General features: G+C 34.3%; 1 protein-coding gene across 4 annotated transcripts in view; it reads left to right on the forward strand.

The window, feature by feature from the left end:
- Positions 1-12,789, forward strand: part of grid2 (glutamate receptor, ionotropic, delta 2) — a 537,682-nt gene that overhangs the window by 175,674 nt on the left and 349,219 nt on the right. The gene's annotated exons all lie outside the window — the stretch shown is intronic.

Genomic DNA, 12,789 nt, shown 5'->3' on the forward strand with positions numbered 1-12,789 from the left:
GATGCAGTTGAACTGAGTCACTGCTCAGGCAACAGGTTGCTCCATCCAGAAGTTGGCGAGGCAACGTTTGGCAGCGTTCTTCTGTTCAGTGTAGAATGTGAGGAAGGCAGCAGATTGCAGATGGAGAACTCTGCTCCATCTGTCTTAGTCCTCGCTGTCGTCAGCTGGCTCACGTCCAAAGGGCCGGATGCCCACAGTTTCTTGTCTCCAGTTTCCAGATGCTGGATATTCTTGGCGTCTTCTTCCACACTGATGTCTGCTCTCCTGAGGGATGCTCCTCCCCATCTCTGAAGCTCCTCACACACTATTAATACATCCCCTCAGTGCTGTCACAGAGCAAATCATGGGTTTACAAGGAAAAAACTGGCTTTAACACCAGTTTATCTCAGCCAAATGAAATGTATCAGGTCTGTAGAGCCTGATGTAGCTTTAATGTTGACTCAGGTAGAGGTACGTGTGAAATGTCCCACTAACGTACTCCACACTACAAACTCAGTGAGTATGTACTGTCTACCACACGTGTCAAACCCAAGGCCCGGGGGCCAAATGTGGTACATACAAATTGGGGTACATGATGGCCCTACAGGGGGTACTTGAGAGAAGGAAATTAACTCATGAAAACATAAAAAATATCAGATTTTATGTTTATTTTTAATAAAAAATGATAACCACACTAAATATTACCACAAACTCACAAAAAAACACAACATAAGAGAAAAATATATTAAATAATAAAAAGAACATGCAATCAACAAAAATACACTAAAAATTACAATAAAAACAGACAAACTAAGAGAAACATACACAGGATCACTACAAAATACACAAAAATAACAGAGACACAACCAAAAACACACACACTGAGAATCATTTAAATTAAGTGACGTTAGCTTAGCATTAGCATTGGGCCAACATTAGCCTAACATTAGCAATAATGTGGCATTACCATTAGCCTAGCAATAGCATTAATCTAACATTGGCATTTACCTGGCATTAATAATAGCTAGCAATAACGTAGCATTAGCATGAACCCAGCATTAACATGAAGCTGGCATTAACTTTAACCTAGCAATAGCATTTACCTAGCAATAGCTTAGCATTAGCATGAACCTAGCATTAACATTAACTAGCAATAGCTTAGCATTAGCATGAATCTAGCGTTAACATTAGCTAGCAATAGCTTAGCATTAGCATGAACCTAGCATTAACATTAATATAGCATTAGCACTAACATTACTGTAGCAATCACCTAGCATTAGCCTAGCAATAGCAATGATGTTACAGTAGAAGGTTAGGATGACACTTATAACAGGCTGAGTGTCGTCGTATTACTCCGTGTGCTCCACACGAGGCTCCGAGCGCTTCATGCTTTGATGATTTGACTTTAATTTCATTCTCTCTTCCTTCCTTTCTGCTCCACACTCTTCCCTCTAGTTTTCCAAGCACTTTAATAGCATTCCTGGAGCCTTTTCTCCACTTTGTTCCACTCTTCCTGTGAATTAGGCAGCCAATAAGGCGTTACATAGGGCCAAAGGGAGTTATGGGTATTGGAGTTTAATAAGAGGACACACACACACACACACACACACACACACACACACACAGTTCAGCAGATGAAACAACTTAATGACGTGTGCTTTTTTATCTGAATGGTTTTGTAATGTGGGTATTCCTGGGGTCTCTACTGGTCTCTGACTGAACAAATGGGTTCATAAACACAAACTAAACCAGACATAGTCAACTGGCGGTCTGGGGGCCTGGGGGCCCCATTCAGCCCTCGGTCTAATTTAATTGAAGCCAAAGTGGCAGAAAAACACACAAAACGAGAAGAAGAATACATAAAAATACAAAGAATTACAATATTGCAGGAAAATACAGTAAAAGACAAGATGAAAACTCAGAAAACTACTACAAAATGAAAAAACAGAAATACGCTAAATTACTCTGAAACATACTGTATAATACAAAATTACATTAAAATGACAAAGTTTTACCAAAATGCAAGAAAAACATGAAAAATGACTCAGCAAACTCACAGTACTAACAAGCAAAACAACAGAAATACGCAAAAATTACTCCAAAAAATCGCAAAATAACAGCACAAATACACGATGGCTCCAAAAAACATGTATTTTACAGAAGAAATACAAAAAAAGAACAACAGAAATGCACAAAATGCTTTACAATGAGCAAAACAACAAACATACACAGAATGAGAGAAAAACACACAAAATGACCATAAAAACTGTTCTTTCCTGTTTTAATGCTCAGATTATTCTAATGCTCACATGAATGTTGATCATGTCACCCTCTGATCAAACAAACACATTTTTTTCGGCCCTGCTGTGATAGTAGTTGTCTACCTCTGCTCTAAATGTTTGCTGTGAGTCTCTGAGGCTGTGATGGTTTTGTTAAAACATGTCAAGGCCAAATTAAAACATTTAAATGCAATGATGAATAAAATGGAACAAACTCATTGAGTGCCTGGGAAACGCTTTAGTTTGGTTCAAATCTCCAAAAATATACAAAAAAAAAAGAAATGTGTGTTACCTCCAATAAGGAGGTCACGTCTGATGACCCACTAATATCTCATTTTATCTTTACCGTCAATCTGACCTCACAAATATTTACCTCCACAAAATGTGTCAGACACTTTGTTTATTTGTTGAAATAAACAAGACCTTGATAATAAAACATTGACCTGTTCTCTAGCGCCACCATCAGGACTAACTTTTACATTACAATTCATTTATCTTGAATAGTTTTCACCCAAATCTTCTCAAATCTACTAATTTTTCTACAACTACACCAAACTTTCCATATTTTTAACAAATTTAATCACTTTTTCTTGCCATATTTTTGTTCCTTTTAATGTATTTTTGCTACATTTCTCCCATTTCTGACACTTCTACATCACATTTCAATGTCTTTTCCATTTTCCAGACATGTTCAGCACTTATAAACCCTTTCTACCACTTTTACACCTAATGTCACATATATTGACCCATTATTGTCACTTTTAACCTCTTTTCATTATATTTCATGATTATTTTTGCTAATTTAACCACATTCACCATTTGTCATGTCCATTATTTATCAGTTTTAACTCATTGTTTCTATACTTTTTAAGTTGCAACACTTTATTTCTACCACTTTTAGGCCAATATTGACACTTTTTACTATTTTTCTTCAGTTTTTGGCCATCACATTTCATCAAATGCCTTTTCTGACATTGTTTCCTTGTCAAGACATTTTATGCATTTATAAACCATATGTTGACCCAATATTGTCAGTTGTAACCACTTTTCACCAAATTTGGTCACTTTGAACCCATTTTATTTCTGATTAAAACAAGGATTTCCATATTTAGGATGACTATATATTATGGCCCAAATAATAGTAAACTTCCTGGGTTCTTATTTTATTTAATTTTTTGCCAATTCAACATGAGATTTATTTTAGAGCTGATCCAGCAGATATTGTAGATACAGTATTCAGGAGAAGTTTTTGAGAATAATGTCAAAGTTTGGCTTTCAAACTGACCTCATTTTGTGTCTGATTAGCTTAGCATTTAGCTAACCCACAAAAAGATGTCGATTTTCTGGGTTGACAACGAGAAAAAGTGTCAACGTAGTTCTGAGTTGTATTAGTTACTAACAGTACTTTATTATGACATGTAGGTCATCAGAAAAGCAACGTTTTATCCTGTGATTATCGTTGTTTTCTGTTTGAATTATTATGGAAAATATAATAAGACTGAAAGTCTTTTTTCATGAGAACCAACAAAAGTTCCAGGCGTTCTACCATTAACACAATTTACGTAACCACTTATCATTTATTTATTTCTGTGTCATCGCTAGGCAACGAGACACGAAGCATCAGACACAGTAAAAACTTTAAGGGTTTTCTTTCCATAAAGTGATAAATCTTAATATTTTCTCTTCCCTTTTCTTCTCACAGAGACTATTACCTGATGTTTTCAAACGTTCTTCAACCATTTTAGAACAAAACAGAAAACAACAAAACTATCCTCATGTTTTATTATAAATATTCTATTCTGTATGTGTTGTTTATCACATTAAGAAATGAGCGTTAAAGACGACAGGATTATTCTAATGTTTTTTAATTAATGAAATAAAATTCAGAACTAACGATGTATAATATAAATGATGTGATGCATTATGTTTAATCTGATTGGTCGGCTATGATGTGATGCATTATGTTTAATCTGATTGGTCGGCTGTGATGTGATGCATTATGTTTAATCTGATTGGTCAGCTATGATGTGATGCATTATGTTTAATCTGATTGGTCGGCTGTGATGCATTATGTTTAATCTGATTGGTCGGCTATGATGTGATGCATTATGTTTAATCTGATTGGTCAGCTATGATGTGATGCATTATGTTTAATCTGATTGGTCGGCTGTGATGCATTATGTTTAATCTGATTGGTCGGCTGTGATGCATTACGTTTAATCTGATTGGTCATCTATGATGTGATGCATTTGATTGTGAAACTACAAAAATATGAAATTAACAGACAACAATGTCTGTTGATCTTTTTATTAAATAATATAATAATTAACACAGTAATGGTTTGGTGTAGAAATGTAATGAATTACTTTCCTTCTTTTAAAACATGCTTAAATAAAAAAAAAGTAAAATGACTGATTTATACTAAAAAAGGTAAAAGTTCACATAAAAGCAGCTTTTAATGAGGACCAATCAGAGCATTCATACAGAAAACTACAAAGGCTTGGAGAGTGCACTGTTTTCCAAACCTATTATAAACGTGATTAATAGACTGTTTTCAAGTGTCTGTGAGTAACAACAAGTGACCATAATTGTTCATTTAAAACTGATTAATAAATCAATAGAAAACCAGCAGCTGTAACGATCAATGACTGTGTGTGTGTGTGTGTGTGTGTGTGTGTGTGTGTGTGTGTGTGTGCGTGTGCGTGTGCGTGTGCATGTGTTATTGACCTGGTTGATGCGTTGTCTGATTTTAACTCTATTTGATTTGAATCTACATGTTTAGAATGAGGACCAATCAGAGCATTAATATAGGAAACAACAAAGTGTTTGAGTGCCTTTGTTGTTGTTTTTGTGTATTTTTAATGTTGTTTTTCTTGAAATTTTTGTGGTTTCTCATTTTTTGTTGCTGCTTTGTGTGTTTTTTGTGTGTTTTTGTTTTTTATGTTTTCACTGCTTTTTTGTTGTTTTGTGTATAAGTGTTGCTTTGTGCACTTTTCTGTCATTTTTGTGTATTTTTGTCATTGTTTTGTGTGTTTTTGTTGTCACTTTGCATAGTTTTGTCATTCTGTGTAGTTTTATTGTTTGGTGTGCGTTATTGTGTGTTTTGGAGTCGTTTTTGTGGATGTTTTGTATGTTTCTCACTCATTTTTGTTTTTGTGTACATTTGTCATTTTGTGTGTTTTTCTGTCAATTTTGTTGTTTTGTTTGTTTCTCAATCATTTTTTTGTTGTTTTGTGTGTTTTTGGACTCATTTTGTTGTCATTTTCCATAGTATTGTCATTCTGTGTAGTTTTATTGTTTCTGAGTCATTTTTGTGGTTGTTTTGTATTATTTCTCCTTAATTCATTTGTAGTGTTTTTGTTGTTTTCAGTTTTGCGTGTTTTTCTTTAATTTTGTGTGTTTTTTGGAGTGTTTTTGCTCATTAACTTGGGGTCCACACAACATTATATTATAATTTTATATTATGTCTGTTCTACATCATATTTACACACATTGTTTTTGCATCTAAGATTTTTTTTCCCACAGTGTTGACTCCTATACAGTGTCTATAGTGAGTCAGAGCCTTTGTTTCCGAAGGGAACCACAAACCACTGCAGCTGCTTATCACAGCGACAGCTCACACAATGCATCCAGATTTATGTGCACGCCATAAAAAACACAGGATGCCAGAAACACTTTCTGTTTTTTTTTTTTCATTTTATTTGCGTCCCTCGCTCGTCATACAGTACGTTAGCTATCGACTGCAGCGTCTGTTCTCTACGCTCACTGCTAATCGTATGAAGCTCATGTCCGCTCCAGAATATTTATACACACACATGCACGAGATGTATGCAGCAATATAGAAATATAGGATAGGTGTATGAGTGTGTATGGAAGCACATTTAACATTTTATTAGTAAAGCTGACTAGTTAAAATTAAATTTTAGTTTTTACTATTGGGAATTACAAAAAGATCATTAAAAAAAAACAACACACACTCAATATATATTTTATGATCCAGTGGAAAACATTGGTAAACCTAAAGCGTTGTCTACATTGTTTCCCAAATCCCATAATCACAATGTGATTACCATTTGGGCAGCGTGTGTGTGTGTGTGTGTGTGTGTGTGTGTGTGTGTGTGTGTGTGTGTGTGTGTGTGTGTGTGTGTGTGTGTGTGTGTGTGTGTGTGTGTGTGTGTGTGTGTGTGTGTGTGTGTGTGTGTGTGTCCGTGCAGCTGCATAACTTTCCACATGTAAGGGTTGATTTATATTTAAATGAGGTTTCTTCTCTGTGAGATAGAGAGCGTGCAGGTGCTGATTGTTACTTCTACTTTAAAAGGAATGAATATATTTCTACGTGTGTTACAGTGTGTGTTTAAATGTAAACAATGCTATGAAAAGACACAGTTTAAAGGCACAGCTTGACAGAGAACAAATCATCTGTCAAATGAAGGAATATTATGTTTTTATATGTGTTGACATAAAGGAGCTTTAAATGTAAAGACGTGATAAATCTAAATATGTGTTCAGTCCATTGTTCTATGAATCTGTGATAACCACATTTATTTATTTATTCATCTGAATAATATCTACTGTTATCCAGGAACGTTTATTATTATTATTATTATAGTCATCTTAAAGATGGAAATCCTGGTTTTAATCACCCATAAAATGGGTGATTAAAAGCTGCCAATTGTGGGTAATGGAATTTAAAAATGCAGGGAAAATATATTTAAACTAGATAAATATCAATCAAAAATCATTAATGTAGCAGCAATAAACATAAAATGTGGCGAAAAGAGGTTAAAAGTGACAATAATGGGTCAACATATGCAACATTTAGTAGGAAAAGTGATGGAAAGCGTTTTAGTGCCGTAAGACATTAAATATTGACGGTGAAATGGCAGGATGTTTATTATTTGGGCCATAGTGTAAAGTCATCTTAAAGATGGAAATTATTGTTTTAATCAGAAATAAAATGGGTTCAAAGTGACCAAAAAGGTGATGAAATGGGATTTTAAAATCCACAGAAATTGATTAAAAGTTGTAAATTAGAGAAAAAGTGGTAAAAAATGTTCAAAGTGTCAATATTGGAACATTTAGTTCAAACTGGTAAATAATAATGATGAAATATGATGAAAAGAGGTTAAAAGTGATAATAGGTCAACATATGTGACATTAGGTGTAAAAGTGGTGGAAATGGTTTATAAGTGCTGAAAATGTCTGGAAAGTTAGAAAACTGTGCAGAAAAGGTATTAAAATGTGAGTAATGTAGAAAAAATGCTTCAAAAAAAGAAAAGATAAAGTGATGGAAACGGGTTAAAATATGGTGAGTTTTGTGTTGTTGGAGAAAAAGGGAAAAATAAACAAAAAGTTTCTAGTTTCTTGAAGGCAGCTGGTGATCCACTCCCACTGTCTCTCGTGACCCCAAATGGGGTCCTGACCCCAAGGTTGAGAAACAGTGTCATCCAGCTCTTCACTTCATTTCAGCTTGTTGTGACTTAAATAAAATATTGCTGAATTTTGCTTCTTTTTATGTTTTTGAGAAGCAAAAATACATATAATATTTACCAGTGACCTGTTTTAATTCAAGCTAACGTCTGTTATTTTGTGTCATATTCAGGCAGGTTTAGTGTGTGTACAGATAAACGTGGATTGTGCTTTTAGAGGCTGTAACTGAAGCAGAATAAATGATTGCATAAAAGTTTCATATATTTCTGACCTCACATTGAAGCAATCGACGTAAATCCAAATAAAGGAGAAACAGACACGATGAGTTCAGTGACTCTGAGATCCATCTTTGCAGTGACGCAACTTCATCTAAATGTCGGCGCCAAAGCTCACTTTCATCTCAGAGAGTTAGTGAAACGAGTGAGATCAAAGGACCAGAGGTGGAGGGAGAAGAAACGTAAAATGTTTTTCATCTTCTCAAAATATACGAGTGAAAAACACGAGCAGCAAAAAGCTGTGAAAGATCATTTCTGTCATCTTCACAATATTTGTGATAATCTGCATCAATTAAATGTTGTTTACATTAATGCATTGTCTCACAAATATTGTATTATATACTGTATAATTATATTGTATTTTCACATTACATGGATTTTATAAGGAATGCACATTTGCATTATGTTCTTTCATGACTGTAAAATCTACATAACGAGGGCTGGTTACACAATTCTTAACTTTGACGAACGCATTTTACTGAGTATCACGTTAAAGATTAATGAGCATGGTTTAGGTTCTGCATTCCAGTTTTTTTTTTACAATAGAAGACGTTTACAAACAGCCACAGGAACATGTTCTACATGTGCAGCACATTGATAAAAAAATAAATATATATAAAACAATATATACCTGTATATACCAGTGCAGTTTGAAACACCAGGGCAATATTGGTAAACTGCATATTTATTCACAAAGCCACCCTGAAAATTATAGTTATTATTATTTTCACATTGAATTTCTATGCATTTTTATTATTTTCCTTTCTATTTTTTCTACTTTATTAGATTTATTTATTCTGGGGTAAATACATTTTTCAGTCGCACTACCACCAGGGGGCGTTTGACCTCTAACACTTTAACACTTTGAGAATTAATCAAATCAAATCAACAAAAGCTGTATTGTTTTCACAATAAATGCAATAAATGCTTTATCTGTATCGGATACTCGGCTGAAACGAGTATCCGATACAGATAAAACACTTTTGCCGAGTACAAGTATTATACGAGTCAATGTCTGTGCTCGGATTGAATGAAAATCCTCATTGCTTAGTTGTCTGTGTTCTGCAGGTTAATCAGAGCTACACACACACACACACACACACACACACACACACACACTCTGCTCAGTCACTCAGGTTTGTGGGTCTTTTCCATGAACATTTAGAGTTTCTTATTAACCAGTAGAGTTCTGGTAAACGTGGGTTTGTCCAGACGTGGTGATTGGTAGAATGCGACTCGCGTTGCGTCTGTGTCTGTCAGACATTTCGTTATTTCTGTTTTTAACCGTCAGCTGGGTTTAAACAGTTTTTTTTTACTTTACGTTCTTTTACTTTGTGACACTTTCTTGTTGTATAAAAGCATTTCTGCATTTAGAATAATACGTAGCTATTTAACTTCATAGAAACTACAATCAGAATGATTGTCTCCCTGTGTATAACATAAATGAACCAGTGGCTGCATCCTGTTAGCATGATGTGCAACGTTAGCATTAGCATTAGGATGCTGCTGAAACAGGAGGTTTTGTTTAATTTATGTCCAGAAATTAATGTGAGTAGTTTTTTGGATCCTGAAACACGGGAAACATCAGCAGGAAATGAATCTGAGGATATATTTTTACATACATCGATGCCAATGTAGTTAAATTATTCAGAAAATAATATTAGATGTCACTAATTGTTTGAAACGGCCGACGATGCTAAACTCATGAGTGATCTTTTATTTTTCACCAGGCATTTGTCATCTTTTCCTTCATCGTGACCTGAACTCTGTCTGTAATAAAATGTGTGACATGTTGCTCATAATAAAGATTTAACAGGATTAAGTTTGATCAGTCACACAGACGTCACAACCTCAGAGAATCCACAGGTTTACAAAATATCAGCAGAAAAAGAAAGAAAGAAAGAAAAAGTTGTTGGATTTGTATTTATTAATTCTAATTAACTTGTCATGTTAGAACCAGGGTTGGGTTCCAGAAAGCTGGGATTTTTCTGCTTAATTAAGCAACACACCCTTAAAAACATAGTGTTAAACACATATTTTATCCTAATCTTCTAATAAAAATACAGTAAGTCTACACATAATGCTTTGCTTCTCTCCATGTAAAGTAGCAGCAGCTGAAACCATTAAAGCTTTTTTTTTTTTTTTTTAACCCAGTATCAGTTTCACTTCCTCAGGAAACAAACCATCGGTATTTCACTGGAATCATTTTATTTGTTCTAACACGACATAAACTACTTAACATGTGTTTATAGCGTCCGAACAAAGATGCTAATGGACATTAAACACTGCATTGTCCCTTTGGATGAAGCCTGTAGAACACACACGTCAAACTCAAGGCCCGGGGGCCAAATCCGTCCCTTTGGAACGTCCAGTTCGGCCCTCAGCGCAAAGTATAAAACTTATTTTACAAAATGTCCCCAAATGACATCAAAATTTCACCAAAAATATAAAAACTGTAAAATGAAGATCCTACAGGGACTGATATCTGTTATTTTTATAATTTATTTAAACCTTAAAGTGCAAATTAGAGCACAAAAATGTTTACTTTTAACCAACTTTTAACAACCATTTCTATTGTTCCCATTTCTACCATTTTTGGTCACTTTTAACCCATTTTATTTCTGATTAAAACAAGGATTTCCATCTTTAAGATGATTATATATTATTAGCTAAATAATTCTAATCGTCATGGATAGCAGTGGATATTATTCAGATCAAAACCTGCAGGGACTGATATCTGTCACTCATTGCTTTGGTATTATTGGTACCTTACATATTTCATAATTTATTTATGTAAAAGTGCAAATTAGAGCACAAAATGTTTAAATGACTCATAATCTGCGTCCCACTCCAGATAAACAGCTCCTTATTTCACCCCTGAACTAAAGTGAGTTCAACACTGTTGCTGTAGACAAAGTCAATAAATACTCCTTTAATCTGCATTAGTGCTTGAGGAGCACTTTATTAAAGAAATACAAAGCCTTTGTGTTTAAATATGAAATGTTAGTCAGAAGCAGTGACATCATCCATTCTTATTTAAGCTCAGGAAAAGCCTCGTCTGATGACATCACTGATTAGACTGAAGAAGTGCTTCACACAGAACAACCTGTTCTAAGTCACGGTTGACCAATCACAACAAAGTGTCGGTTACCATTGGCAACAGGGCCACATACAGCCCTCTGTCTAAATGTATGCAGCCCCCAAAGTGAACTTTTCAAAATGACAGAAAAATTCACACAAAGAAAGCAAAAAAATTAATAATAATTACAACATTGCAGATAAATACAGTCAAAGACAAGAAACAACTCCAAAAAATACACAAAATTACTCAAAAAATATAGAAAATTACAGAAAATGTTAAACGTACACAAAAAGACAAGAAAATAAAAATAAAGAATGACTCAGCAAACCCACAGAACTAACAAACAAGTAAAACGACAACAGAAATACACTGATACAATATGACTCCAAAAAACATATATTTTACAGGAAAAATACATAAAATGACTCATAACAAACATTACAGAAACACAATTACTATTAAAAAGCCTTTTTTCTTCCCTGTATTAACGCTCACATCGCTCATTATTCTAAATGATGACATGAATGTTGATCATGTGACCTTAGATCAAACAAACCCTGCTGTGATAGAAGTTGCTTACCTCTGGGATATGCCTGCTAATGCTAATGCTAATGCTAATGCTAATGCTTACTGAAAACGGATGGGGAGTGAAAAGCAGAAGAGAAGAAAGGATGTGAAGGACATTTATAAAAAGAAGAAGAAGCTTCTAATGAACATAACTCCTGTGAGAAGTGCTAAACATTGCTAAAAGACCAGGGATTGTAACACGTTGGAAATGATGAGGCCTTTAAACTATATTCTGCTCCCAATAACTCTACATAATAAGATCCACCTCAGTGCTGCGGACCAGCCCACAAACATAAATTAAAAGTCTCATAAACAGCCAAGAGCTGCATTACAATGTTACTGCAAAGTCATCACAAAATAACACAGAGGACGACGCCGTGTTCATGTTTATGTCAACCATGAAGTCTGTAGAGACGTCACAAAGACTCACATATAAAAGAAAGTTTTACAAATCACTTCAACTTTAATATAGAAATTAAACCTGAAAACAAACTCAAAGACCGTTTAACATTTTATGTTAATGTTGAGCCTGTTTTTGCTTATTTTTATTCTTTTTCTGCAACTAAACCAAACCATATTTTAACTATTTTCATCACTTTTTCTTCCCATATTTTTGCTCCTTTTAATGTATTTTTGCTACATTTCTCCCATTTCTGACACTTCTACATCACATTTTAATGACTTTTCTGCACATTTTTTCCCACTTTCCAGACATGTTCAGCACTTATAAACACTTTCTACCACTTTTGTCACATATGTTGACCCATTATTGTCACTTTTAACCTCTTTTCACCATATTTCATGAATATTTTTGCCAATTTAACCACATTCACCATTTGTCATGTCCATTATTTGCCAGTTTGAACTAATTATTCCTACAAATCTTCCACTTTTAAGCCAATATTGACACTTTGAATCCTTTTTACCACTTTTTCTGTAATTTTTTGCCAACTTTAAAAAATCCTATTTCACCACCTTTTCCACCATTTTTCGTCACTTTTAACCAATCTTTTTCTGAGTAAGGCTGAGAACTACTGGTCTACTCCACATCCCACAATGCAATGCACCAAACGTTTTCAACAATATCGATGAGTGTATTTACAGTGGAGATCAAAACAAACTGTCAAGCAACAATTTCAACCTTTTACAAATTTTTCTTTTAAGCAAATCATATTGT

The sequence above is a fragment of the Gouania willdenowi genome, chromosome 9 (genome assembly GCF_900634775.1).
Source record: "Gouania willdenowi chromosome 9, fGouWil2.1, whole genome shotgun sequence".
Taxonomy (NCBI): Eukaryota; Metazoa; Chordata; class Actinopteri; order Blenniiformes; family Gobiesocidae; genus Gouania; species Gouania willdenowi.